General features: G+C 43.5%; 1 protein-coding gene across 11 annotated transcripts in view; it reads right to left on the minus strand.

Moving 5' to 3' along the window:
* SEMA6A (semaphorin 6A) overlaps positions 1 to 27,655 on the minus strand; it is a 127,112-nt gene that overhangs the window by 92,202 nt on the left and 7,255 nt on the right. Inside the window, exon 1 of one of the 11 annotated variants that reach the window (XM_029054788.2) lies at positions 4,819 to 4,991. The exons of the other annotated variants lie outside the window; for them this stretch is intronic. The gene's annotated coding sequence lies outside the window, so the exon portion shown is untranslated. Of the gene's footprint in view, positions 1 to 4,818; positions 4,992 to 27,655 lie in introns of those variants that run through there. 11 annotated transcript variants of the gene reach the window in all.

Here is a 27,655-nt window from a genome sequence, read left to right on the forward strand (position 1 = left end):
AGCACTTATTATGTGCCTGGCACTGTACTAAGTGCTGTCGTAAGTACAAGCTTATGATGTTGGATACAGTCCATATCCCACATGGGCTCACGGTCTCAACTTCCATTTTACAGTTGAAGTAACTGAGGCCCAGAGAAGTTAAGTGACTTGACCTTGACCAAGGTCACACAGCCAACAAATGGGGAAGCCGGATCTAGAACCCAGACCCTTCCAACTCCCAGGCCCATGCTCTACCTACTAGGCCACTCTGCTTCTCACAGTTCTGTCTTCCAGACTCCGCCCTGAGTCCTCTCGCTTCTGACTAGCTCTACAGAGCCAACCGGAGAGGGCAAAGCTCTAGATTTAAGTCCAGCCTTTCCAGTGTGAGGCCGCTCTGTGTCTGATGTTCCCAGAGATCTGAGGCTGGGTTGAAGTGAGACTCTCTTCTCACTGCTGGGGCTTCGCAAGGGCTTAAGATCACTTCTGCCCGCTACTGAGGGGGTCTATTCGCTCTTCTGTCGCATTATCTGTGCTCTGTAGACATGCAGTTCCTAGCAAGGCACGAGTCTTGCAAAGTGCCCTCTTAGTTTAAGCAAAAATAACCACTTGAGTCCTCCAGTGTCTTCCTGGGAAGGCTACGCTTTTCCAGCTGGCACCTACGCCAACATTCTAGCTCACTGTCAGCATAGTACCTCTTGGCTCTGAGATGATGGCTCGTTTTTGCGCTGCTGAAAGAAGGCAGGAAAATGTTCTGTTCAAATACCATTTTCCACTAGCAAAGTTGAATCAGTGTCAAAGTTTTCAGTGCGTGTGGTGGCAATAAAAGCTTCATACCAACGGAGATGACTGTGACCCAGGACAGGAGGTTTATTGGTGATGATGCCAGTTTATTGCCACCATTAAGAAATGAAAATCAAAGTCCCCGTATAAGAAATTTGAGCTCTCCATCATATTGGTTCCGTACTTTCTCTGGGCTGGAAATCCTTAATAACCTCCACGTGGATTATTTTGAGGAAAGAAACCCATGAGCACTTGAATCACATGCTGCCATTGCAGAGACAAGCTGCTAATTGGTGATAATCAACTTCCTCTGTGCAGCCTAAAAATTCTGATTCTGGCAGAAATCAAATTAACACTACAGGCCTTTTGTCTAAACCTGCTCATCTGTTTTCAGAAGGAAAATTGATTCTTTCTCTTTAGTTGGAAAAATGATTGTTGTGGGGTGTTTTTTGTGTTGTTTTTTAAACCCCGCTGCAATGATTTCTCCTTTCTCCATGGCTGGTGTTCCTAGGGATTTGGATACAATACTATGGAAGCGGAACCCTTCAACGGCAGGGACAGAGTAAAGGATTAATTGCTGTATGATGCCACTGCTAACAGGCCTCCCACACAACCATGCTCTGTCGATATTGTGTGGACATTATTGCCATTACAGGTTCAAACACTAATTAATAGTTACAGCGAACTTGAAAATGGCTTACACGTGAATGAACATCTAGGGCAGGAGAAAGCTGTAAGTTCCGCAATGCTTGGTTTATCCAGATAAGAAATCTCCCGATACAGCATGCACCTGGGTCTTTTTAATGGATGAATTTGGATGAATTTGTACCCCTTCTTCCCTCAGATGAATCCTTCATTTTTGTCCCATCCTAATAAAACCCACTAAAAACAGCAGCAAGGCCAGTCAAATAACAGATGGTCAGGTAGGATAGCCCTATGTGATACCTCACCCAACATAGAGAGGCAGCGTGGCTCAGTGGAAAGAGCCCGGGCTTGGGAGTCAGAGGTCATGGGTTCAAATCCCGGCTCTGCCACTTGGCAGCTGTGTGACTGTGGGCAAGTCACTTCACTTCTCTGTGCCTCAGTTCCCTCATCTGTAAAGTGGGGATTAACTGTGAGCCTCACGTGGGACAACCTGATCACCCTGTATCTACCCCAGCGCTTAGAACAGTGCTCTGCACATAGTAAGCGCTTAACAAATCCCAACATTATTATTTCCAGGTGTTGGGCAGCAGAGCTCCAGGTTCCTGTAGATCGCGGCCAATTGTGGTCTTTTTAAAACATGGAAATCTTGTGAAATTTCTGCTGGCTCTTTGAGAGGGAACTGGGGTGGATGGGCATGCAGATCTTACTGAAAATTGAATTAGATGGGGTGGGCCTGGAAGGAAAGTTCCATGCTATGACCCACAGGTCCAACTGTAGTCTTCAGATGTAACAAAAAATGGGTTACAAGATACATGGGTATCTTGGTCGATTTTACAGATGAGGAAACTGAGGCAAAGGGAAGTTAAGTGACTCGCCCAAGGTCACATTAACAGGCAAGGGGAGGAGTGGGGGAGCCAGAACGGGAACCTGGGTCTCCTAATTCTCAGTTCCGTGCTCTTCCACTAGGCTGCTGCACCTGGCGTGGAAAATGCTACATCTAGGGACGGTACCTTGATCGTTTTATTTTTGATTCTTGTGTAAATCAGAGTCTGGGCATTTCTCGCTGCAGCAAAGAACAGAGACCTTAAAGAAGGCAAGCCAAGCCTATATCAGGCAACAGCAGACTTTTAAAGAAGTGTATATTTAATTCAATCAAGTTTATTTACAGAGAAAGGTTATTTATTTTGGTCTGGATCACTAGGGCCTTCACCTGGTGGCCCTGATAGGGTTATTGTCAGTAACTGCTGGCCCTAAAAGTATTTGAAGGCACCTGCAAGTCTGCTTTAGATGGCCCACAGAGAAGGGAAGGGTTGTCTGAGGAAATGTGTTCTCAGGAAGGGTGGGAGGGCTAGTCTCAGTTCTGTCACTGACTCTCCAAGTGAATGTGGGCTCCTTATTGATCTCTCTCAGTTTCAGTTCACCTTCCTGATTGATTGATTACTGTGCAATAAGGCTAAGGCGAGCATCCCTGTATATGTGCTTGCATTGTGTGAGCATCCATACTGGTCCCCTTGAAAAGGGGGCATTGGGTGAAATTGGTGTTATATCCCTGCAAATCCGTGGCAGAGTTGCTTTTCTTGCCAAAACTTTCCTACATGGTGAAATCCCTAGCCCTGGATAACTGGAGGAGGTAGAGGAGAGGGTGAGCAGAGCCCCTAGGAGAGGTCCAAACTGAGAGAGACTAGCCACCCCCCACCCCTACCGGATTCCATCTGGACCCTGCAGCTGGTCTTGAGCAACGCTTAGCACAGTACAGTGCTCTGCACACAATAAGTGCTCAATAAATACGATTGGTTGACTGAAGGGACGACCCAGACCGATCTCTGAATTCTATCCCATGTCAGACTCTTTGCTGGACTGCCCCAAATGATATCAAATCAAAGGATACCTGGCTCTAGTGAGAATTCATCACACTGAATGGATTTTGGTGTTCATCTAAAAAATTTTTTTCTGACTTCCTATGGTACTGTAATATGTGGTTCAATTTGAATTATACACAAAAGACACCCCGTCTTTTGATGCTGCTGTCCATTCCACAGTCATAACCAAAGTTCGTCATTTGTTAAGGCAGTAAACATTCATTTCCACATTCAAGATTGGTGCCTTGTGTTTGAGACGACATACACCAGGCATGTCATAACTTTGAAGATTAAAAAGTTGGTCAGACAAAACAGGCCTTTATCCGTCTTCTAATGAAATGTCAGTTCTCTATTTCAAAGACAACAGGGGCGATGACAGGCTTGACTATAACAGCTCTAACTATAGCTAGGGAGCCTTTGGGCAATGAGAGAGACCATCTTCTTTGTTTTCTCAGTCATGGATGAGTAACTCTCTCAAATTCATCCCTCTAAAATGCTGGGAGAAGCTCCTGAAGTCTCGGAATCTTCCAGGACGCTGAGAGATGTTGAACCACCTGCTTAATATATCATATAACGAATGGTGTGTGGTCAGGCAAATCTTGTGGTGCATGACCAACCAAAATGATAAAAACGTGCAAAAACACTATAATTTAAAGTCTGTTTAATAATTAGAGTGTGGATTCATTGTGCTTACTTTCTTAGGGCTGAGAGAGCACAAGAATCCTGTCTAATCTCATGTCATACTATGTGAGCCTGCGTGCTTTTTTGCCGTAGGTTCCTTGAGGGCAGGGATCACGTCTTCTAATTCTATTGTACTCTCCTGAGGGCTCAATACAGTGTTCTGCACAGAGTAGGCACTCCATAAGTACTAGTGATTGGTTGATTGATGCTTCCAACTCTATCCTTTTGGGGGGACAAAGCCACACCCTGGAAATACAGGGCAAAATGGCGCTGAGGCTAGTACAGGCACTGAAGCTGAACGTCAACCATGTTGATGTTACCGATACCCTCTGCATCTGTGATTTTTATTTTCAAAGTTCAAAAACTGAAATGGTCTGCAAAACCTCTGTAATGCCGTTACAGAAAATTTTATATAAAGAAAGATTATTGGATGGTTTTCATTACCAATAAGATAAGTAAACCCATTACTTATCTTCACCTCTTTGTGAGGGCTATATTTATGGATATTTTGAGGTATGCATATTAAGATGTTGGTTCTGTAATGATTTATTTGAAAATCCACCACATGACCCTGAAATGAACTGACCCCAATGGGAGAAAGGAATTTTCTTTAGTTTTCCTTCTTTTCACACTCCCCCTTTCTGCAGGATTACTTTCAAGTGAAGGATTATCTCCGTCTTTTCTCTTGCTTTCATCCTGGCTCTTGCTGAAATCAATAAATTCTGCTTTTTTTTTTCCCCTCCCTCTCACCAAATAGAGAAACATTCTAACCATTACGAAGACTTTCAAAACCTGACAACTTGGGTAGAAAGTCCCTGCCAAGAAAATAGAAATCAAAGCCGGCTTTTAATGTCTTTCCCAAACTGTGACCTACCTGAAAGAATGCCAACAACTCAGGCTTTGAATTCACGGAGGGGTCTCAACTGACCGACGCTGGAGAGAGGGCTTGTTTCGTTATCTTTTCCAGAGGCCAACAACCCAACGTATCTCCAATCCTACAGGACGGTGCAGCCTTGATTAGGCCCAGGGAATTTCCTCCACTCTCAAGCTGATAGGAGTCTGTGGCTGGCAGCAGAAAATAGAGAGACTGGCACGATGTGATAAGTCAAGCAGATGAGTTCACATAACGTACACAAACTCCAGTTCTACTGATCACCAAGTCTCTGAGGCCTGTTTCAGTCAGTGTACACCGAAACTACCACTTTTCACTGTTGTAGTCTCCCTGGCATTACAATTTCCCCTTCTCTTCTACTCTTCCATTAGAGAAGCTGTGCTTTTGCAGTTAGCACTTAAAATAGATTTCCGTAGGGATGGCAGATAGGGCCGCCTCTGTTTCATGCTGGGTTGCTTGCAGTCACATCTTCTTCCCCACAGAGTTCAGCCTGTTCTGCATCCATCCCTAACATGCCCAAAGCATACCCAACCCGAGAGTTGCACCCGCAATCCCAAGACAGCCCCCATACTCTAAAGGAGATTAAATAAAAATAAAACATTCGGAGGAACTAGGGAGAGAAAGTTTGTAAATCCCCCCTTGGGTCTTTAATCAATCAAACAGTTATAGAGACCTTGCTGTGTGCAGAGAATTGTACTAAGTGCTTGGGAGATTATAATACAACAGGAGTTGAATCAATCAGTGGTATTTATTGAGTGCTTACTATATGCTGAGCACTGAGAACACTTGAGAGAGTACCACACATCAGAATTGGCAGTCTGTAAACTCCTCAGGAAAGCCTGTCTCTAGTTGCTGTACGGCTCTACAAATCCTGGCAAAAGGCGAAGGCTCAATTATTATTACTATTAGCAATAAGAGTAATAATAACAACAGCAGTGGTATTTGTTAAATGTCTACTGCACGCCAAGCCCTGTACTAGGCACCGGGACAGAAATGAGATAATCAGGGCAGACATGTTCCCTGTCCCATACTGGGCTCCAAATCGAAGTGAGAGGGAATTTAATCCCCATTTTACAGGTGAGGGAAACTGAGGCACAGAGAAGTAAAGTGATTTGCCCAAGGTCACTCAGTAGGCAAGTGGCAGAGCCGGGATTAGAAGCCAATCCCCTTGACTTTCTGGCCCATGCTATTTCCATTAGAACATGCTGCTTCTCATGGAGGCATACGCTGCAGCTATAGTCATCGCTATCCTTGGGTTGCGCTGTTCCCTCCAGAGCTACCTGGCCCTTCCTCTTGAGATCCTGGAGCCATTTATAGACCTGCGAACTCGGGAGTTGGGCCTGGAAGTGAATATTGTTCAGAAGGCAGTTACCAGCAATTTTGACTCTCTCTGTCCATTCTAGAGCCCTGAGTGGAGACTGGGCCATGAAAAATGGCCAGAGATAGAGTCAGGCTTTCCCAACTGGTGCAACCAAAGCATCTAGCAAATACAGCAACTGTGATGCTGCTGAGAGTGCATAAAAGACTGCATTTAGAGTGGAAGTCTCTGAGAGCTCTCTGGCCCTATATATCCTAGTAACCCCCCAGAGAAAACTGGCTTTTTACACATTCCTGGTGTTTGGCCTGGACCAGCCAAGACCCCAGGCTTGCCTGCAATCTGCCCGAGTTGGGCTCCAGGAATTGTGACCAAGCAGAGCTTTGTTCATTCATTCAATCGTATTTATTGAGCGCTTACTGTGTGTAGAGCACTGTACTAAGCATTCGGGAGAGTACAATAGAACAATTAACAGATACATTCCCTGCCCACTACAAGCAGGACGATAATGCCTTCTGCCTTCCCCTTCCCTGTCACCACTTCACCTCTTTTGTGGGCCTCCCTTCCTGAGAGGTTATACTGGTCCCTGCTGGGATTTATTGGGAAAGTAATTTCTTGGGTTTCCTAATCCTGGGTCCTTCCTTCACCCTCAAACTGAAAGAATTGGGGATAGGCACAGGACAAGTCAGTTGTGATCTGTTATTGTTTCCATTTACCTAAACCTAGAGCAGGGCACCTCCCAAAAGACAGGCCTCTTTTAGATTCTAGTAGTGGATTTACCCCGAAAACCCTCATATGAAAAGCACATGGGGGGCAGGGGGTGTGGTCAAGAAGATTTTACGATTGTCACTGTACTACTCTGGTGGACCATGCTTTCCCTGAGTGGTATTACTAACTCCCCAATACATTGTAAACTCCTCGAAGTCAGATACTGCTTCTTTTTATTCGACTCTCTCAAGCATCTAGTCCAGCGCTCTGCCCACAGGAGATGTACACTAAAGAATACCATTAAAAAGAGTATCCCAACCACACACCAGAAGTGGATCCTGCCCTTCTAGACTCTTCGAAACCACACTTCCGCTGAAGTAGAAGCCATTTTCCACTCAGGACAGGACAGGACAGGACAGTGGGGTTTCGTGCCACAGCTTTTCTTAAATAGAGAGCTGAAAGGGGGCACACAAATATTTAAAGAAATAGCGGAGCGAAGTCTCAAACACTGGCATAGCAGTGGCCTGATGCGAGACAACAGTAGCAGACAGACTAGCCTGTTGGGCGCAAACAAAGAGAAGGGTTGCTCTAGTTGAGCCCGAGGCTTCGGGAAGAACAGAAGACCGAAAGGCAGATTCAAAAACAGCTACAGGAGCTGCAAGGGGCAAACCGGGCAGTATAGCAAAGGAGCATCTTTTTGGGCTCACAGTGCGGAATGGATCGTCAGTCACACAAAAGTCTTTTCAGATACACTCACCCCCATGAATAAGACTGTATCATCAGCAGCGACATCGTCCAATATATAAAGATTAGAAACAGTAACTATTTCACCTTGTTTACTTCTCCACCACTCCCTCCTAGGATTTACTGACCACATAGTTGTATAGTATAACAAGGTAGTATCTATTCCCCTTATCTGGTGTGAACTCTACATTCTGGATATGAGTCAAATCTTCAGTTTGCTTTCCGAATCTGGGGATTAGATTACAGTACTCCTCTTTCTCCCATGGCTACCTCTAGAAATAATGAATCGAGGATGTCTGGGAAGAACTGTGTAAATGAAGTGCTTAATAAATACCAAATCCTGATGATAATGAAAATATGCTATAGAGGGAGAGCAGAATCTTCACAGGGCAAATGTTTTTAAACATGGTAACAATGATAAAGATAATCCTAAAACTAGAATAGTAGTTCTTATCTCTCCCAATCAGCAAAGTCTACAGGCTTTATTTACCTTTTCCCAGTCTCTATTTACTCATGTGGCTCCAAGCATATCAGCTGAGTGTTGGTTAGTTGTGACACAAGTATTGGCCCAGGCATTCGTGTCAAAGTCTAGTTTAATTGCTTTTCTGACACACTAGGGCAAGTTTATCCATTGGAAGTTAAACAATGAACAAAAAACACCACCATCAGCAAGCAACCTGGCCCCCTCCTTGTTTTCTGATAAGCAATTATCAGACCACATTCTTTGTTTTCATACCATGTGTGTCCTTTGGACTTCTCCGATACCATAGTAACACATGTAAATCATTACTGAGAGTGGGTTTTTTTTCCTAATTGGCCCGACATGAATGAGATATAGCATAAGCTAGAACCGTTTTGCAAGGCGTTTTTTAAGAATCTTTAGGCCTCTTATAGGCCATAAAGCATGCCCGCCTGCCACCCCCATTGATCGGGGTCACCCCTTCACCTTTCAGCTGTCCTCACCCCTTGTTACTGTTCCTCGAATCATAAGCCAAGAGAAAACAAGCATCTGTCTGCAGCAAACATTCAAGGCCCTTGAAGACCAAACAATGATGATAATAATTGTGGGTTTCTAAAACACTTACTATGTGTCAAGCATTGTCCTAAAAGTTAGAGGACAAACAAGATAATTATGTTGGACACAGTCCCTGTCCCTGACGGGGCTCAAGGTCTAAGTAGGTGGGTGAACAGCTTTTGAATCCCCATTTTACAAATGAGAATACTGAGACACAGAGAAGTAAAATGGCTTGCTCATAGCAGGCAAGTGGCAGAGCTGGGATAATAATAATACTAATAATAATTATGGCATTTGTTAAGCACTTACTATGTGTCAAGCACTGTTCTAAGCATTGGGGTAGATACCAGGCAATCAGGTTGTCCCACATGGGGCTCACAGTCTTAATCCTCATTTTACAGATGAGGTAACTGAGACACAGAGAAGTTAAGTGGCTTGACCAAGGTCACACAGCAGACAAGTGGCGGAACTGGGATTAGAACCCACATCCTCTGACTCCCAAATCCGTGCTCTTTCCACTAGGCATCGCTGCTCCTTTATATTCAGGTTTCCCTGATGTCTACTAGGCACTGGACCCAGGGTTGAGATGAAGGTGATGGGTGTGGACGGGCAGGATGGAAAAAGGAAGTTGTTATATGACAATCACCTTCAGCTCCCTTTCCCTCCCAGTTTGTGTGCTGACTCCTACCGTCAGAATGAAAATCAGGCACCTATTCCATACCTATATCTACACCTCCGTATTGGCAATCCAATAGCAGACATTCAGATAGATTTGGGAAAATCCAAGCAAGCCATAGCCCCGCATTTGTTGACCCTAGGTATCAAGAGCCTGAAGGAGCAGTCTAGACTAATGCTCTGGAGCTGCATTTTCAATTCTGTCGAATTCCTTGCCCAACAGACAAGCGTTCTTCTACAATCAGACTGATTCCTCTTAAGCCTTAGAGAGTTCCAGCTTTGAAGGCGAAACAGTAAAAAATTATTTTAAACCGCTCCTACTACTGGAATTAGCTTATCGTCTCAATTTCCGAGAGCTGAACCTCGAACAAGGTGTGGGGGAGAGGGAGAGAGGGAGTAGCAGAGAGTGATCAGTTCTCTCTGAAGATCAACAGAGTCATATTTCTAAATGATGCTCTATTTTGGGTGTGAATGCATTTGTGTATGCGTGTATGTATATTATTTATAATTATAGAACCCTTTTGGAGAAGCAGCGGGGCTCAGTGGAAGGAGCACGGGTTGGGGAGTCAGATTTCATGGGTTCAAATCCCAGCTCCACCGCTTGTCAGCTGTGACTTTGGGCAAGTCACTTAACTTCTCTGTGCCTCAGTTACCTCATCTGCAAAATGGGCATCAAGACTATGAGCCCCACGTGGGACAACTTGATCACCTTGTATCCTCCCCAAGGCTTAGAACAGTGTTTTGCACATAGTAAGTGCTTTACAAATGCCAACATTATTATTATTATTATTGTTTATTTGAACAGAAGCAGCATGGCTCAGTGGAAAGAGCACGGGCTTGGGAGTCAGAGGTCATGGGTTCAAATTCTGACTCTGCCACTTGTCAGCTGTGTGACTGTGGGCAAGTCTTAACTTCTCTGTGCCTCAGTTACCTCATCTGCAAAGTGGGGATTAAGACTGTGAGCCTCATGTGGGACAATCTGATTACCCTGTATCTATCCCAGCGCTTAGAACAGTGCTCTGCACATAGTAAGCGCTTAACAAATACCAAGATTATTATTATTATTATTAATATTCTACATGATGTCTTGATTAAGAAAATATTTCTTCTAACAATAAATGTGCTCTAGACCATGACACTTTGCTCCATAACAGAATTATTATGTAGCAAATATTCTGAGCATGATTGATCACTTTGAACCTAAAACAGGGTAGGAAAACTGTTCCCTTGATACTAAATTAGTCGAATAATTCCATTGGTCAACAAATGAATATAAATCACTTTGCAAATACAAAGAGGATGTTTTTGTAAACAGTGATAATATGCATCAGTCAAGCACTTAGTATAGTGATGATGATGATGGTATTTGTTAAGCACTTACTCTGTGTCAAGCATTGTTCTAAGCGCTGGGGTGGATACAAGATGAAACTAAGTAAAGCCCGTGCTCTTTCCACCAAGCCACGCTGCTCTGGACACAGTAAGTACTCAGTAAATATCATTGATTGATCAATCCCAGCTTCTTTGGAGGTCACAATTCCATTGGGAAGGGAATATGTCTGTTTACTGTTACATTGTACTCTCCCAAGCGCTTAATACACTGTTCTGCACACAGAAAGCATCGAATAAATATGGCTGAATGAATGAACGATGGACAAGTTAGGCATTTTAAGGAGTTGCTTGAACTCAGAGGCATCGTGTAGTAAATTCGTGCTCCCGAACATAAAGAGGCAACCCACTGGCCTCAAAGACTCAACGCAGCTTCCCGAAAGTACCTGGTTTCACTCCCAGGATGAATCTGGCTCGGTAGCTACTATTGTTCTCCCATAATAACAGTCTGCCCCACCACACTCATTAACACCTGCAAACACAAGGAGTTTGGCAGCTTTAGAACTCAGATGTCCAGTTCCAGCCGGATTGTTGATGCAGGCATTGAACCTGTTCCAAAGGTCTATGGGTAACATCACAGCTGGATGTTCTGGAAACTCCAGAACAGCTGCTGACCAGTTTACAAGCATCTTTCTCTCTGACAGTATTTTTGTCCTGCCTAGGGATTTGATTTATGGGCTATAATTCCTGTTCTTGGGGAAGACTGACATGCCACTGATACTGTCCATTAAGCTGACATGCTAAAGACTAGCGAGGGTTTGTAAAAGCTTTCCCAGCACACAGCCTGACTTTGGTGAAAGTCACATTTCCATCCAGGCTGGAGAAGAGAATTGTCTGGGAGGTGGTCACGGGTGAATGGCAAATTCCGGTTATGGCCCAAAGCTATGCACCACAGTCTTCCTAGTTCTACTGACTAAAGTGCTTCGGTGGGTAAGCAGGGAGGGGGAGCGTGAAAGAAAGATGTTTTGGAAATTTGAAAACAGGACACTAGGTTTTTCTCAGCCAGGCAAAACTATGTAGCCTGTGGCCTTGTAAAAATGATCAAGACTTAGGAACTCAACTTCATGATGCCAAAAGGTTTCACTGATCCAGCTTTTCCTGCTAATGGGCCTTAGGATGCATTCCCAATAAGTCAATTGGGAATGGGAAAATTTAACCCAGAACCAGAAAAGGCCTTATCCACGATTTAGCCTCTATTATAGGGAGAAGCAGGAGTAAAATATAGACTGATTCAGTTAGGTGATTACAAGCTAACTCCTCTATCCCATTCCTCTCTGTATACTATGCCTGTGATGGCCTTCCAGTGCCTGACTGCAGGTTCACTAGAATCTCATGGAGCAACTGGGAAAAGTTCCCTCTCTGCCTCTCTTCTCCTTGACTTTGGCAAATCGAGGGAAAAATACCTAACAAGGGAGAAGGGCCTGGAGGGTAAAAAAAGGCAGGTTGATTTTCCTGATCTTACCATCTCTTCACGCTCTGGTAACCACACTGAGTGAAACACGATATTGAAGATGTGGTTTTTAAACACACCTTTTGGCTTTACTAGCTCTAGGGTCCTCAGTGTTCAATGGCAGGCAGCCCACAGCGATATATTCCAGAGGAACAGATCAAAGGCAAACTGGAAAAATGTCCTTACAACAGCTCACCTGCTGGATGTCTTTGGAACTTTGGAGGAAATCAAATGGGAGCTGCAAGTCTTCCTTCAGGTCTCCCAAAGCACACTTACCTGCTCTGGATCCACAAGGGATCTGGATTTGGTAAGGGAAAATGGTTGGTGAGAGCCAGGAGACTTGCTATGCTGACGGTACACATTCTTTGCCTATCTCCTCACCACACCCTAAATTCCCAACTTCTTCAACTGGAGTGCTGTGCCTTAAGGAAGATAAGAAGCAGGGGAACCCAACCCTTTAAGTTTAATCTTTAGGAGGGAAATGTGGTGGGAGGGAGAGGAGAGAGTGGTGACCCAGTTTATGTTGTTGGTGCTGACTGCCAGTTTAGTCACTGAACAACACTCGTTTTCCTGTTGTATGATTTGGAAGTGAGGAGGGATGGCTTCCTTCTCTGCCAACAGTGACTGAGAGAAAAGGGAGAGGAGGAGAACTTGGGAGAAAAAGAATATGTCCTTGTGTTCACTAAGTGGAAAAGTACTTCATGCCTTTTTAACCCAGGAGTCATTCTAAAATCCCCTATTATTGTGAATACAAATAGGGTGTCTGTGTAAGAGTTCTCTGAGAATATGCCAGCCTGATCGGACTCTTCTGCAAAATCTCTGAGATGAGTCTTCCACATTACTTTGATACGTTGTACGCCTCTGACTCTTATAGGGGCCTTAAGGATACTTAGGGCACACAGGAAGCAACTTTCCAACCTAGAATCCTACAATCCTGATCTTTTAGAGGTCGCCTAGGTCAGTCCCTTGTCTCCAGGCAGGACTGAATCCAAACCACGAATGATAGGGAGCTGCCTTTTTGTGGGCCCGAATGCCTTTATTTGTGTCATGGTGTTTGCCTAAATGATTTTACAAAACTTTTTTCTAAGTTTTCTAAGTTTGTCGATTCTGGTCACTATTTTCACGCTACCAATTTCGTCTCTCTTCAGCTGCTAATTTCCTGCCATAATGATACAATAGTTTTAAGGCCTGACATAAATTTCATCCTGTCGGCAGTGTCTATATGAGCTGAAAAATGGCTGCCGAAAGAGCTGTTATCTCCAATGCTGCATGACACCCCTTCTACTAGGGGTGTCACCCCTTCTACACCTTCTAGGCTCCAATTCTTGAACTTGAAATCAGAGCTATGGAATAATACAGCAAGTGCACTGACGCAAGCCATCCCGAGTGGCCCGGCCAGCCTCTGAGGATGGGGTCCCCTTACAAATGGGCTCCCACGCCTGGTTTAGCGTAACCCTTGTCATGGGAAGCATGGATCAACAGTATACCTCTTCTGCAGGAAGCAGGGACTTCGGGGAAGGGGAGACATAGCCCCAACCCTCTCCCCCACCACCTTGGCCCTTCCAGTGCCTGACTGCAGGTTCGGACTAGCCCAAAAGAAATCCCTCTGGGGCTGAGGACAGGGACTTTCTACCTTCTGGGAGCCAGAGGGGAACAACTATCTGGGGCTGTTTCTGCCGACTCGTCCCCCCTCGTGCACACATCTTGTAGAGGACACTGGGATCAGATGTCTTGTAGGGCATCCCAAAGTAGGGGTCCCCAAAGTTTCAATAGAGAAGGACCACTTAGTAGATGGGACACTGGTTGGAAGGCTGGATGTGTGTATGTGTATATAAATATATATTTGTTGTAGGCATTGTCTCCCAGTTTAGTCATTGAACAACATTCATTTTCCTGTCGCGTGATTATTATAAACACATCTTTATGTGTGTATACATATATATATATATATACACACTATATTGTAGTATAATATGGTGTATATATATAATAGCCATGCCATTCATCTTTTCAGCTGACATAAAAGCATGTGTAAGCATTTTTCTCCTCTTTAAGATCATTGAGCCTCATTTATTATTATTTTAGAAATGTTAGCGGGCTGTACAAAAAGGGCCCTTATGGACCATATTGAGACTGCAGGCTGCACGTCCAATTTGCCCTTGAAGACACCGACCACATGCCATAATATTCACCAAAGGGAAAATCCCTCCACCATCTCCCCCATTCCAAATTTACTTGAGGAAAAGTAACTGTTAAGCAATCGGGGCCATGCTGTGAGCCTCTTTTTAGCCTCTTGTTTTTCTTAACTCCTGAATTCTAATCTGGATATGGAATTCGAGATGGTGGGCTGCCATATCCTGTGCTCTGAGTGCTCATCTGTTTTGAGCTCAACAGCAAACATGCTGTCATTTTAGGCAAATAACTTTTGATCAATCAACCAGTGGTATTTATTGAGTGCTTACTACATGTAGAACACTGTACTAAGCACTTGGGTGAGTAGAGTACAACAGAGTTGGTAGACACGTACCCTGCCCCCAAGGAGGTTACAGTCTAGAGGGTGCTTAGCCTTCCCAGGCCTTTGGCTTCCTTGTTAGAGACAATCTTTCCCACCTTGTGCCAATACCCAACTCCTCTTCATTTCCTTCTTGTCAAACTAGGGGAAAAGACTGGACAGGTATAGTTCCAAGATGGATTAAGATGGAAGGGATGTGGCAAATTCAGGGACAGTGACTAGAGAGTTTTGCTTTAACGTGGTTCTTCTTTTGGGGTCAAGGAAAGGCATTGATCTAGAGCTCTGAAATTTTGCTGGTTTTGGGTGCATTCATTTTAAGAGATTGACACATTCCCCAACCAACAGCACAGCTGCTCTGAGCAGCTGTGGCAATTTCATAAGCGGTTCAGAAGAGAAGCAATTCTTGGCTAGAGATCCCAGAATTCCAAAGTATTGCCTCTACTGGCACAACGATATTCCAGCAAGTTGGCCTTTAGGGCCTAGTGCGGGATTGATTCTTTCTCCTTTTAGGCCTGAATGGGGACGAGAGAATGATTTGGTGGGAAATCTGCTTTTGACTTTGGCCGATTTTATAATACATATGCTTTTCATTCATGCATCACTAAGTGGCTCTAGTAGAAGCATTTTTACAAATCCAGAAGAAAACACAACAAGTGGTGTTTACAGAAAAAGAATGAAAACAGGATGTTAAAGGGTGTCATTTTCAACCAACCCATCTTGCAAAGCTTCACTGGCATGATCACAAGCCAGGGGTTTGGGTGACTCACAATGGTGTCTAACACCTAATTGTTGGGGTTGAAGCAGTTATGCTATTTCTTTATTTATGTCCTTCCAGCACCACAAGACTTACATCCCTGTCTGTTCAACAGCAAGCAACCTTATAGTAATACACTGAGAGTCAGAGTTGCTCGGCAAACCTTGAATAAAGGTTGCCCAGTGGAAAGAGCACAGGTCGGGGAGTCCTCTGACCTGGGTTCTAATCCTTGCTCCACCATTTGCCTCCTGTGTGATCTTAGGCAACTCACTTCATTTCTCTGAGCCTCAGTTCCCTCATCTGTAAAATGAGGATTCAATACACATTCTTCTTCCTACTTGGATTGTAAGCCCCCTGAGGGTCCTGATTATCTTGTATCTACTCTGGTGCTTAATACAATGCTTGGCACATAGTAAGTTCTTACCAAATACCATTACTAATCATTAATTATTATACTAAAGTACTAACATGAATGCATCAACTGGCTATAAAATTATGAGACCCAATAATTTGGGAGGGATCATTTGCCACCAAAGATATTAAAAAGTAGAATTCACTGTAGACTAAAACTTCCATCGCCAAACCCAATCTCTGGTCCTCCCATTCCAAATTCTGTCCATGGAAAAGATTGAATCCTGGACACATGTTGAGACATCTCTACCTCTTCAGATCATTAGAACACAGAGTCATTCGTATTGGTGTCAAACTGCAAATAATCGCCATGTGGCCCTTTGCAGATGGAAACTAGAGAGCAGTGGCTTGGGGAGGAGTGAGTTAAAATTGCATATCCCAGAAGGCTCTGCAGCCCTTGCAGTGTCAGCAACAAATGTGTCAGATTCTATCCAGCTCCAAGGAGTGAAAGCTAATGGCATTTGTCCCATGGACGCTGAGACAAATTTCCACCCAAAGAGGATCAACCCACCCGTAAGCTCTGCCCTATTTCTCTCAGCCAGGAAGAGAGGGTGGGGACTTTCAGTTCCTGTTCCCCACACTTGAAAAAAAGGAAAAAATTTCCATGGAACACCAAGGCAATTGGCTTAAAATGGAGACCGTCCCTTAAGAAAGGACCAAGTGGTCACTGTCATATAAAGGGAAAAGAATGTTAGAGTAAGGGAGACACTTCAGGACCCTTCCATTCCTAATACGGTTGTGTTCTAGGAAGCCCTTGGCCATAAACAAGTCCACTAGGCAGATGTCAAAGGTAATGGCGAGCATCAACAAAGAGGGGGTAAATAAATATACATACAGCCAGATGCATAACGTAGATATGATGGGGATTGTTGGTTTTCACCACCCATGGCAAGGAGTGGAATCATTTACAATACGGCCAAGGCTTAAAATTTGTTCTTAACACATACAGACACACACACACGCACACACTTCCCCACTCACAAAGCGCTCTAGGTATTGAAAAGACAGTTTGTCTGTTTAAACCCAAGTGAGTTAATTGCAGCCCAAACAAGTAGGAGCAAGCCCATCTAATTATTAATGGGGCATTGTCGAGGGGGTTTAGCCTTGAGAAAAGCCCGTTTTAAACTAATTTGGGATTTTTTTCCAGCCTTGCCCCCCTTTTCCACCTACATTTTTCAGAGTTGTGAAATCCACGTGTCTCCGGGTTTTGACAACTTCTTCATCTTGGTGGATTTTGCAGAAATACATTTTTGAGGTCAGCAAAGCCAGACCAAAAAAGGGACTCTCAACCCCAAACCCTTCCAGTCATCCTGGAGCAGCCGTCCCCAGGGATGAGAGGGGGGCTCTGTCCACGGTCAGTCAATCGATGGCTTCTCAGCTGGGGCTCCCTAAAAGGGCCCCAATTAGTGCCAACCGTGACGATGGTTTTTGTGTTGTGAACATCTGTCCACTAGAATCTGGCCGGAGACCAACTCATTTCCCATGAGCCAACCAACAGCTGTCAGCCAGTAATGACTTTCAGTCAATACCAAACAAGGCCCCATCTCAACTGGAACTCTAGGAGAGCAGCTCCAGCCCCCTTCACACATCCCTTGGGACATTCAATACCCAAAATGAGTATGTAACAAGTTGAATCTCTAATTCTAGGTCTGGCACCAACAACCCCTTTTTATCAATACAGCACCTACTATTCAAGTCAAATAACTTGACTTGAGGCTCCAGCCAATGAATGTCGGTTAATTAACTACGCCCTGCATTTCTCCTCCATCTTGCTGGCCTTTTGGACCTATGATTGGGGGTTGGAACAGACCAGAGGATGATTTTTTTTTCCTCACCGGCTTTTCCTCCCATTCCTCCTCCCCATTCATGCCAAGCCCTTTCCTTGATCCATTAAAACCCCAGAAAGCTGGAGTTCCTACCTCACCAATGACCTTGTCCCTGTCACATCTAAAGACCTCTCTACCATCACTTGAGGATCTGGACTCACAATTGGTTGAAGCACCAGTTGAAACAATTGGCTATAAAGAAGTTTGGGGATTATCTGTGCATTTCATTTATTCATTCTACTCCTGTCCTCAGTACTACGGATAATACGGGCTAAAAAGGGAGAACTTTACGAGATCGAGAGTCCTCTTTGAGGACTGAGATACTAGAAGGGGATCTTTAAATCCTTCCTTTGTTATTAACCAAACAGATTGGTTTAGCAAAAACCCCAAGAAGTAGTTTGGTTCCAAATATTATATTCCAAATAGTATATCTACACGCAATACTAACTCAGCAGACAAATTGTAGTATGGGTTATCACCAGGCAATGACCGTATCATCTATACTCTAGGACGATGCAATTGTATAAGAAAGCTGCTTCTAATAACTAAGGGCTAATGGAGCAAAAAATGTGTTAAGTATAAACACTAGCGCTGAACCCTTCTAGGGATTTTATTGAAACCAAAATAAAACAAATAAAATTCAGGGTAAATGCAGTCATCTTATCCCTAACTTACAAATTGGCATTACTAGATTTACAAGCCCCACCACACCCAGGCCCACCACGTTGAATTACAGAGAAAGCCTTGCACTGTTACACTGGGAATGGTTAATTTGAATTTAATTCACAAGTGCCAGGAATCTGAACACTGAACTTCAGTTGATTCCGGTCACAGTCCCTGATGTCAGTCAGGCATGGGAACTAGATGATCTTCCATGTAGCTATTCCTCCCAATTTTTATTCAGCCTTGAAAGTAAGACACATCCTGCTTCTGAGATGGTGGACTAGTGATAAAAACTGGTGACCCCTTACTCACCCTGAAATTGTTGACATTCTTTCAGACCAACAGTGTTTCAAACTGCCTTGTGTGTCCAGAACCATTCACTCATATTTCAGAAGTCCCATTTATGTCCTTGATTAGATAGCAAGATCCTGAGAGCAGGGACTTTGCATCTTTTATTCATTTTGATTGTTCACCCAAGGGCCTGTGACAGTACTCATTTCACAGTAGGTGCTCAGTAAATGCTCTTGATACTGATACTTCATAACTTTATGACTCTCCTAAAAACTCACCTCCTAACAGCCACCAACCCCCCAAAACCAATGGAGAAATGAAGGCCTAGGGTGGGTGGCATGATTTGCTGAAGGACGCCTAGAACAGGAGCACCAGACCTAGACTTTCTTGCACAAAGCTTCTACTCCTTCCATTTTTAATCCAAAAATGTCGATGTCTTTTGGACAGTATATATGACGGGATGTGATAACGGTAATAATTTTAAAGGGGCTTGTAAGCCTTCTTCATGGAGCAAATAAAATCCTATGAAGCTATCTGTTATGTGTTCTCAGAGGAGAAATTCTTTTTCTTTGGCACTTAAAAATGAAAAAATCAGTTCTAAATTAAGAGAGTGTTGGTTTTTCTCAACGGGCCATTCGGTGGTTAAAGGATGACTTGAAGGAAAACACCGTTCTTGGACCATTTTAGACTTGTGTTCAGAGAGCACCTTTCCTGGAGAACCTTGAGGTGCTCTGTGGACATCATCTCAGTCACTGTCCCAGTAGTTCTGAGAAGGAAGCAGGCAGCAGGCACTGTTATCCCGATCCTGGATGAGGATTCTGAGGTGCTGAGAGATCACCCACTTAATCGCATGCAACTCCAGGCCGTTTCTGGAGCTTAGTACAGTGTTCTGCACACAGTTAGTACCATTGATTGATTGACTGGAGCCCCTGAATTGGATTTGGGCTTAGGTCTCGGGCAAGGTTCCCTTAATAAGCACTCTGAAAAGTGGTTCATGCAGAGAGTGGCCCATTGTGATTAATTAACCAATGGTGTCCCTAAATGAGTAGGTACCATTTTCCCAGGTTGTTTATTTCAATGTTATCCTTAAAAGTAGTACCCTCAAAATGACTGACCGGAGCATTACGTAAAGTTATCTGGTAGCAGAAAAATGGCTAGACATTTCTATCGACTCACTAACTCGGTGGGCATAAAAGTGTTCCTTATTTCTTTTAGAGCCAGTGAAAGGGCACACAAATGTAAAGCCGTGGCCTGCAGGATCCTGTAATACTAGACACTAAATTCTCTGAGTTTCGCCTTTTGCTGGACCCGCAAAAAACACCGGACGGTTAGAAAGTGGCTGCACTACACTTTGGAAACACAAGAGGGCAGCCAAATGTGGAAAGTGAAAAGAAACGGAACTCATGGACTTTATTATCTTCCTATTACCTTTATATGCGATCATTTATAATGATTTGAAGTATTTAATAATTCAGCATCTTCCAAAATACCAGAGCCACCAGATAGAGTTCTTTCTTCCAGAATTCTTAGCATATAAGGAAAAGTTCAGTTGCTACTTTTCTCTAAGTAACACGCTGTGTTAAACCTCTTGAAATTGCTTAGTTCAATCGGTTCCAAATAAACCATTAACTGATTTATTAATTTACTAGAAAACAAGTCCCAGTAACCTAAGAATAAACTCTTTCTTGACCCCCAGAATTTCCTTGCTGTGCCACTTCTGCAGGGGTCTGAAAGGCCTGGGAAGTGCAAACCAAGTTAAAATAGACAGATGTCACTGAAGCCTTTTCTCCGGAAAATATTTCAGGGTCGTATTTAAAGGGATTTTTTTTTAAAGTAATTAGCATTTTTGGACCCTGGTCCCAACTGATGTTTCAAACTGTCTCCAACTAAAATTGAGTAGCAGCAGCCTGCAATTCAAGATACAGTAAGTCAATCTCTGTAATGAAAGTCCCTTTTCTTGAGGCTGAGCGTTATCACAAATTCCACATTTTCCATCCCTCCTCGCTGCATAAATAGCATTCAATTTTAGCACAGCATTACAGAAAGAAAAAGAAAAACCTTGCCAAGGTAGCACTACCTTATAAAATGAACAACACTTTTCAGGTGTTATTTATGCATTTGCAAATGATGTCATCTCCAGGACTTCAGTTACACCAGGCAATTTAGGAAATAAACACATATAAATATATCTAATGAATAAACACACATGTCAATTTACAATCAATTATGGAATTTGCAAATGGACTACAAGGAGTGGCCTCAGATGTGCCCTAATTCTTGCTCAAGGTACATCTTTTGAAACTATATTTTTTTTCCCATGTTAGCCTGATTGCTCAAGATGATGATCCGGTGTATGGGTTTCCCAGACTCTGGTCTGTTCGTCCTTGGCCTTCATGTTGTGGCCATTTCATCGCTTGTTAGTACATTCATTAGCTCGGCCACCCAAAGTTAAGCAGGGAAGAGAAAGGGAAGAAAAGGGTATTCAAATCTATCAATGCTGATTGCTACTTGGGAACGGCCTCAGTATAGCTAGGGGGAAGGGGTCTAAAACTATTTACCTCTCCATTAACACTAGAAGGAGTGTTCACTGATAAAATGCATTTTCCTCACAGCCCCTGAAAGCCCAGGATTCTCTTCAGTACGCGGTGACCGTTGCAAAACCAGGGCTGAGTCAATTCAAAGTCAGGGCCAGATTCTGAAGTCCAACATATTTACGTTGGGTTTATAGGAAGACAAATGTTTTGGTGAGGAATAAACTGGTGCATTTAAAACATTTCGTCAAAATGTTTCAGCAGGAGGGAAGGTGCCCAGCCAAAACATTTCATTAACAGCTAATCAAGAGATTTATCTTGGGGCATACCTTGTGGTTAGCTGTCAGAGGCTCATATGTGAAGGATGAATGAAGTGGCTGGTTAAAGACAAAGGTCTCTGAACACTGGGAAAGGTCTTTATCCTTCCAGATCTAGTTTCAACATAGGGTAATAGTAGTGCAGTATGTATTAAGCGCTTATGTATGCAGAACCCTGTACTACACACTGGGAAAGAGTACACTGTTGGAAATTAGATGAGTTCAGGTGGGAGGGATTCAATCTAAAGGCCCCGGGGGCCCCTCTCTACATTTAGACAGATCGACACCCTGAATTACCGCTTTAATCTTCTTAATCTTCTATCTTTGTTGTTGGGATGTTGGGCTTCCAACTAACATATGCTAGTTAGAAACACTTCCCAGTGCTACCCCTAGCTTGGATTTGTACCTTTAATTCATCCCCCCACTCAGCCCCACAGCACTTCTGTACATAGCCATAATTTATTTCTTTATATTAATGTCTGTCTCCCCGCCTCTAGCCTGTAAACCTGTTATGGGCGGGGAATGTGTCAACCAACCCTGTTATACTGTGCTCCCCCAAGCGCTTAGTACAGTGCTTTGCACACAGTAAGTGCTCAATGAATACGATTGATTGATTGGCTCCTTGTCCTCACAAGGTCTCATTGAGAAGGCCCTTCCCAGGAAGGCGATTGGAGAGGAAAAGAGATATAGCTTATCTACGGTTATAGAATGCAAGTATTTGGTGATTATTTATCTTAAAACAAGCATCCCCAGGAGACCAGGTGATGCACTCCATACAATATCCCTGCCTTCCATTTGTAACTCTGTAATATGCCCAATAAATATGCATTTCAGGAATAATATGACAGTGGTAAGCTAGTCACAACACTCCTGTGACTGTTATTTTGAGATACTGTAATAATAATAATGATAATAATAATAATAATGGTCTTTGTTAAGCGATTAGTATGTGCCAAGCAGCGTTCTAAGTGCTGGGGTAGATACTAGGTATTCAGGTTGTCTCATGTGGGGCTCACAGTCTTAATCCCCATTTTACAGATGAGGTAACTGAGGCACAGAAAAGTTAATTGACTTGCCCAAAGTCACAGAGCTGACAAGTAGCGGAGCCGGTATTAGAACCCATGACCTCTGGCTCCCAAGCCCGTGCTCTTTCCACTAAGCCATGCTGCTTCTCACTTCTACTGCATTCTCCCAAGCACTTAGCAGAGTGCTGTGCACACAGTAAGTGCTCAATATATACGAGGGTTTGACTGATTCCCTTCTACCCTGCAGCTTCTGCCCAGTTAGAGGATCTGTTTAGGAACTATGTTTGGCTGTGGCCTAACTGCAGAGCCATTTGCATTATCTTGTTTATTCCTGGGAAAGGAAATCTTGCAGAAATCTTGCTGGGTCTTGTGTTCAGGGTAGCACAAAATGTGAGAGAGAAGTCTCCGCTCTCTTCCAGGTCCCCTGAGAATTAATTAATCCGCATATTCAGCAGGCTGAACTTCCTCTCATCTGAAAGGAAAGGAAACACCTTGCGGATAAAAAAGCTGACTATCTAATAGAAAACGCTTCCTGTCTCCAGAACATCCATTTGGAAGAGAAAGCCTCCAAAGGTGTTTGGTTACATTGAACCTCGACTAGAGCTCACACCATGTGCCCCCACTATCTCTACCCTTCTCTACTCAGCACAGTCTTTAATCTGCCACACTGACATTACTTGTATTCCAGGAAGCTTCTGTTTGGGTGGGGGCCGTTCAAAAAAGTTATTTTATGTAATCACTCTGCTAGAACACGTTAGAGCAAATATTACAAATCAATTTAATTTAGGTAATTTCTCATTAGTATGGTTAAAGATCAGTAAACCATAATTGCAAATGCTAAGCTTTTATAATTAATAAGCACAGATTATTCCAAAATGGATGGGTTAAATGCTACAAGAGTTTTATATAAGCTACAAAATGATTGTTCACACACAAATTTAATTCACAAATTGGCACTAATGTATTATCCCTCATTTTTATTAGAGTCTCTGGTTGGAAGCTAAATACTATTAAGAATATGAGTAGCACAGGAACGTGAGAATTCAACGCGCCAGTTTGTCCCGGAGACCCTGTGGCTGTGAGAAAGGGGGCTTTTAATAGAGTAAAGGGCTCTGATGGGCCAAGTCTGCCAGTCTCTGCTAGTAAATTTATTGCTTAGGGAGGTTCAGGCCCCAGAAGTTCATTGAGTCCATTGTCTTAGTCATGCATTTAAATGGCCTGTGAGCCCAGGGGCTAGGGAATGGAAAAGGTCTTGAGCTACCAGCATGAGTGAACATGGTCAGGAGCGCTCCAGCACTCAAACTTGGGGGAGGTGGGACCTGGACTGCCAGGGTGCCCCAAGACAGCCTCAGATCCCTTCAGTTGGGGACCCTCGCCAGATTCATCCCAAAGAAATTCTGGGAAGAATTCCTGACAGATGGAGGAGGAGCCAGAAAAAAAAACAAGTAATCAATCAACCGCTTTCTATTGAGCACCTGATCGGTACAGGACACCGTACTGGGTGTTTGGGAGAGTACAACAAAAAGGAGCATATCTGATCCCTTGTCCTCAAGGGGCCTGTGATCTAGTAACAATCGTAGTGGTAGCCTTTATCAAGTGCTTACTGCGTATTAAGCACTGAGAGAGAATACATAGGAGGGAATTAGACATGGTCAGTAAATACCATCGATTGAGTGATAGGTCTCTGACCCTCCAGGGGCTCACACTCTGGAAGAATATAAGTAGGGAGAAGGGACTGGCAACAGATCCATGAGGAATGAAGACCCGTGCCTAGCGGGGATGTTTAGATATCTGTCTAGAGGAGAAGACAGACAGGTGCTAATGCTAAAATAAATTACAGATATGAGGAATCAAAGCAATGGAGTATATAAGATATGAGCATAAGCAATCCACTTTTATCCTTAGCTTCCCTTCCAACTAAATGTGTTTCATTCCTTAGATGAAAATATTCCACACGGATTGTTCCATTTCAGCTGCAAAAAAAGGACATAGCCTCCTTAGAATAATCATTCTCAAAGTGAAGCAGAGCCCTATTTTTCCCTGGAATCGACAGTGAGTCTGATCTGGTTGTTAAGACAAGGGAGCCTTAGTTAAAGTACTACTTACAGAAACAGGCCACAGTCACACAATGGGTATGCCCTGAAGGCACAAAAGAAAATATGCAATCAGAAATCATTAATTAAGGTTAATTAAAGTCCACATTATATGTGTCTGACACCCACATAAAAGCATTGCTTACCTTTCTTAAGGCAACAAGAGCAATGGTGTGCCTACCCTGACACCTGATACTAATCTGAGTGAAAACACAAGTGAATCCAAATAAGGCAAGAACTGCCTTTTTGGAAACAACTTCATCCATGGGAGAACTGTTAGGAAGTCTGTAGGTATCTCCTTACACTGTCAAATCAAGCTACCATAATACTGGATTCACAAATGAATGTTTTCTTTGCCGAGAGAGGTTTGGAGGACAGAATAGGGGTTGGAGGCGGGCGGGGGGGAGAGATTGCAGTTTATTTGAAAGCCAGACCACATGATCAGAAACTGCTGTGACACTTAAAAGTGTTCCTCCACAAGTAATTCCAGTGCTCAGAAGCCCGATGAAGCTAGTAGCAATTAAAGCCACGTTATCCTTTTAATTTACTTCAAATTATTGGCCTCTGAAATGAATCATTTGGTATGGTTAGTGAGGGAGGAGTAAGCGTAATAGTCGCGTGCAATAAAACTGCTTGTTGATCTTACTTGGGAAACTTGGCAAGCTAGTTTGGTGAAATCCAAAACGACTCCTTTGAAGCTCACTCTTGAATGAAAACTAGCCATTTTACAGTAAAAAAGTGGCTAATTTTCCAGATTAGTTCCATTTGTAATGAATTCAAGATTTTCTGACTCGAACATGGCCTAGCCCTTACATGATGCCTCGCCCATCTCTCCTGAATTCTGCAGTGTTGTTCTAGAAGGTACAAAACCTCCAGGATTTTTCTCTACGGACGAATCTAATCGCCCAGTTTCCACTGGTAGGAGTCCTTGAAAGCCCACTTGAAAAATGGGAAAGAAAACATTAAGAGGTGCACCAGGATCCATTACAAAAGACCAAATTTACCTAACAAAAGGAGGCTATATTCGACATTAAATACAAAGCACATAAATCATTAGAGTGTGTCTCCCCCTTCCAGCAGTGTGCTGTACTTCCATATCAAATGAGGCATAGAGGGAAGAAAGAAGGAAGGGAGGAAGGGAGTGAGGGTGAGAGGGAGGAAAAAAGGGAAGGAGAAAGAGGAAGAGGGAGAGGAGACTCCGCGTATGACTCCTAGTACAAGGACAGTGCTAATGATATTGAGATTTGGTGGAGATGACTGACAAGATTTTGCTAGCGTTTCTTAAGTCACAAACCTGGTTATATTATACCAAGGGGAAAACAGCAAAATAGCAAGTGAAGAAAAGGAAAAAGCAAAGGCTCCCATACGAAGTTGGCAAAGCAGTTGTCTGTAGTCCGGAAGATCCAAAGTTTGTTTTCCTCTTTCTGCTGTGTATTTTGACACAGAAACTAGGTAGCAGAAGGCTTCTCCATCTGTGCTAAGACCAAGATAAAGGTCAAAATTAAGGTAATGATGACAAATTGAAATATTCAAAACAGCAACTCCTGATGTCATTTTGTCCACCGACTTGAGAACTTAAAACAAATTCTGAAATGGTTTAAGAAATCTTAAATGTTCTCATTAACCTGTATGCTCACCAATGACCCCTAATGAAAAGTCCCCCTCCTATCTCCCTCCCTCCCTCCCTCCTCCCATGGTTATAAGTAGCCTTCAGGGTCTGAACTATAAAGTTTTACCAGCAAGGCTAAGAAAAGACGAATCCTGGAGTACCTATCAGCTGGATGTGCCCATAACAAGGTCCAGAGAGACCCATTCAGAAGTTGCCTCTTTTAATCCAACACTGAATTATGTTGGATGCTGTTTTCTGTTCTTTCAGAGCTCCACAACTGCCAAAATAACTGCAAGGCTTGCAAGTCCTGGTATATCTCAACTCTTTCCCAAAGGCACCCCAACCCTAGCTGAGGCATGAAACTATGGCAACCGAATAAGAAAGCAGCTTCCATGATTAATAGATGAAGATCCCAGCGACTGTGTCTAGCTAGGGCCATAATTCAAGAAAGTAGGAGGAATTAGCATAGAATCTCTCTCAAACAACCATTAACAAGTATGTTTTTGATAGGAATCAACAAAACTCTATTTCTGTTCTACTAAATATAGTTTAGACTGCTGTAAACAGGGTTGCTTCTATTTATCTCTCGCTGCAGAGATGGGAATCTTCTTAGCAACTCACAGATGGCTACAATTTTCAGGATGATGAAAGATACAATAAAAGGGTTTCCCACCTGACTATCTGGAAATCTGAGCACAAAAGGATTCAATAAGTGAAACATCTGAATCTAGCTCTTGGAGACAGAGTAATGAGAGTCATGGTTGTGGGTTGGGAGAGGAGGACATCTTGCTGACTGAGTGGATGGGTGGCAGTTTTTCATGAAACGGTCCCTTTCACAGACAATCTTCCGTGGCTTGGGGGGTGGGGGGCGGTAATATGAGGTAGGGAGGGTTAGGGAGTAATTCAGTAGTCACTGCTATGGAAAGTCTGCATCCCCTTAAAAATAAAATAAAGATCCCTCAGCCACAACTAAAATAGAATACTACCACATCCTCTACCAAAAGTTTGGCTACAGGGCTTCCGAATATCGGTCCCCAGCAATCCCATAATAAGCACATTCTTCGTTTCTCCCCAACTCCCCAAATTATTGCTTTCCATGTAGCTACAGCATATAGAGATAAATGCATACAGAGCCATGCCTACATATTTATCAATCACATTTATTGAGTGCTTACTGTGTGCAGAACACTGAACTGAGCGCTTGGGAGAGTACAATGTTTATAACAGTACAGCAGACACATTCCCAGCCCACAATGAGCTTACAGTCTAGAGGAGGAGACAGACATTAATATAAATAAATAAATTACTGATATGTACGTAAGTGCTGTGGGGCTGGGTGTGGGGCGGGGGGGGGGGGGAGGTGAATAAAGGGGGAAAATCAGGGTGACGCAGAAGGGAGTGGGAGAAAAGCAAATGGCTTAGTCAGGGAAGGCCTCTTGGAGGAGGGACGTGCCTTCATTAAGGCTTTGAAGGTAGGGAGAGTCATTTTCAGTC

The sequence above is a fragment of the Ornithorhynchus anatinus genome, chromosome X5 (assembly GCF_004115215.2).
Source record: "Ornithorhynchus anatinus isolate Pmale09 chromosome X5, mOrnAna1.pri.v4, whole genome shotgun sequence".
NCBI lineage: Eukaryota > Metazoa > Chordata > Mammalia > Monotremata > Ornithorhynchidae > Ornithorhynchus > Ornithorhynchus anatinus.